The sequence below is a fragment of the Petaurus breviceps genome, unplaced genomic scaffold (assembly GCF_028583685.1).
Source record: "Petaurus breviceps papuanus isolate PSGF00001 unplaced genomic scaffold, PetGlider_PUasm1.0 164, whole genome shotgun sequence".
NCBI lineage: Eukaryota > Metazoa > Chordata > Mammalia > Diprotodontia > Petauridae > Petaurus > Petaurus breviceps.
Genome location: NW_027185735.1, coordinates 3,705,203 through 3,707,892, shown reverse-complemented (window position 1 = coordinate 3,707,892; position 2,690 = coordinate 3,705,203). Strand labels below are relative to the sequence as shown.

The following is a 2,690-nucleotide window of genomic DNA, read 5'->3' as shown; positions in this document are numbered from 1 at the left end:
TATCTATCTATCTATCTATCTATCTATCTATCTATCTATCTATCTATCTATCTATCTATCTATCTATCTATCTTCCCTCCAACTACCCTGATACTGAGAAAGATCTCATGAGTTACAAATGTCATCTTTCCATGTAGGAATGTAAACCGTTCAATTTTAATATGTCCCTTATGATTTCTCTTTCCTGTTTACTTTTTCATGCTTCTCTTGAGTCATGTATTTGAAAGTCAAAATTTCTATTCAGTTCCAGTCTTTTCATCAAAAATGCTTGAAAGTCCTCTATTTCATTGAATATCCATTTTTCAGTTTTGTTGGGTAGGGTATTTTTGGTTTCAATCCTAGCTCCCTTAACTTCTGGAATATCACATTCCAAGTCCTCCACTCCCTTGGTGTAGAAACTCCTAAATCTTGTGTTATCCTGATTGTGTTTCTACAATACTTGAATTTTTTTTCTGGCTCTTTATAATATTTTCTCCTTGACCTGGGAACTCTGGAATTTGGCTACAATATTTCTAGTAGTTTTCTTTTTGGCATATCTTTTAGTATGTGATAAGTGAATTCTTTCAATTTCTATTTTCTCCTCTGGTTCTAGAATATCAGGGCAAGTTTCCTTGATAATTTTTAAAAAAAAATTATTAATTAATTTATTTTTAGTTTTCAACATTCACTTCCATAAGTTTTAAATTTTCACCCCCTCCCCCCCCCCCCCCCAAAGACAAGATGTGATATGATATGGCTATACACATACATTCCAATTTAACACTTTTTCACATTAGTCATGATGCATAGAAGAATTACAATGTATGGGAGAGACCATGAGAAATAAAAAACAAAACAAAAAATAAAATAGTCTGCATCACCCCATAGTTCTTTCTTTGGTTGTGGATGGCATTTACCATCATGAGTCCTTTGGAATTGTTTTAGGTTCTTGCATTGCTGAGAAGGTCTGAATCTATCAAAATTAGTCATCACACACTGTATCTGTTTCTGTGAACAGTGTTCTCCTGGTTCTGTTTGCTTCACTTAGCATCAGTTCATATAAGTCTTTCCATGTTTTTCTGAAGTCTGCCTGTTTATCATTTTTTTTTAGCACAATAGTATTCCATTACATTCATATACCACAACTTGTTTCACCATTTCCCAATTGATGGGCAACCCCTCAGTTTCCAGTCCTTTCCCATCAGAAAAAGAGCTGCTATAAATATTTTCATACATGTGGGTCTTTTTCCCATTTCTATGATCTATTTGGGTTACAGCCCTAGAAATAATATTGCTGAGTCAAAGGGTATGCACATTTTTATAGGACTTTGGGCATAGTTCCAAATTGCTCTCCAGAATGACTGAATCAGCTCACAGCTCCAGCAGCAATGAATAAGTGTTCCAATTTTCCCACATCCTCTCGAACATCTATCATTTTCATGTTTCATCATGTTAGCCAATCTGATAGGTGTGATGTGGTACCACAGAGTTGTTTTGATTTGTATTTCTCTAATCAATAATTATTTACAGCATTTTTCATATCACTATAGATAGCCTTAATTTCTTCATCTGAAAATTGTCTGTTCATATCCTCTGACCATTTTTCAATTGGGGAATCACTTGTATTCTTGTAAATTTGACTTAGTTCTATATATATTTTAGAAATGAGGCCTTTATCAGAGACACTAGTTGTAAAAATTCTTTCACAGTTTTCTGCTTCCCTCCTAAAAATATGGAACACTTCATGAATTGCATGTCATTCTTGCACAGGGACCACGTTAATCTTCTCTGTATTGTTCCAATTTTAGTATATGTGTTGCCAAAGACAGCTGTCCTTGATAATTTCTTGAAAGATGATGTCTAGGCTTTTTTTTGATCATGAGTTTCAGGTAGTCCAATAACTTTAAAATTATGTTGCCTAAATCTATTTTCCAAGTCAGTTGTTTTTACAATGAGATAGTTCACATTGCCTTCTATTTTTTCATTCTTTTGGTTTTGTTTGATAATTTCTTGATTTCTCATAGAGTCATTAGCTTCCATTTGCCCCATTCCAATTTTTAAGGAATTATTTTCTTCAGTGAGCTTTTGCATCTTCTTTTTTTATTCTTATTTATTTTATTTGATATTTCTAGGGACCTATAAATTTTCAGTTCTTTCAAGGTTGTATAATCAAAGGAGAGGTGTTTGCTCTTCTCCTGCCTTATATTCTGGCTTGTGAGTGACCACAAGCACTCTTTTTTGCCTTGGAATTGTGATGAAGATTCCCTCCCCACCACTGCCACAAGGTCTGCCACACTAGCACTCCTTCGCATCCCAGGACTGCCATCCAGATCCAAGCACAGGCAAAGCAAGAGAATTCTGCCTCAGTCCCAGCAAAGAGATCCCTACAATCCCCCTTTGATCATCAACTTGATCCCTCTACCATGTGGGCCAAGAGCTCTGAAAGTAGCCACTGCTGCTGCTGTCTTTGCCACTATCCCAGGGCTGGTGCTGCACCATATTCCTCTCTCACTTAGGTCCAGCTGACTTTTCCCACTGATTTTCTAAAATGTCTTTGCCATTTGTGGGTTGAGAAGTCTGGAAACTGCCACAGCTACCAGTGGTTCAGTGTCCTGAGGCCTGTTTCAGGCTTACCAGGGCCCCATCTATGCCCACATGGCCCACTCTGGACTGTGCTCTTCTATCAGACTTGTGCAACAGACCTTTCTTGC

General features: G+C 36.7%; 1 non-coding gene across 1 annotated transcript; it reads right to left on the bottom strand.

Moving 5' to 3' along the window:
* Positions 1-1,705: 1,705 nt before the first annotated feature.
* On the bottom strand, positions 1,706-1,808 carry LOC138157000 (U6 spliceosomal RNA). The gene has a single exon (XR_011167261.1). It is a non-coding gene; the product is annotated as a U6 spliceosomal RNA (small nuclear RNA).
* Between the last annotated feature and the right edge of the window lie 882 nt (positions 1,809-2,690).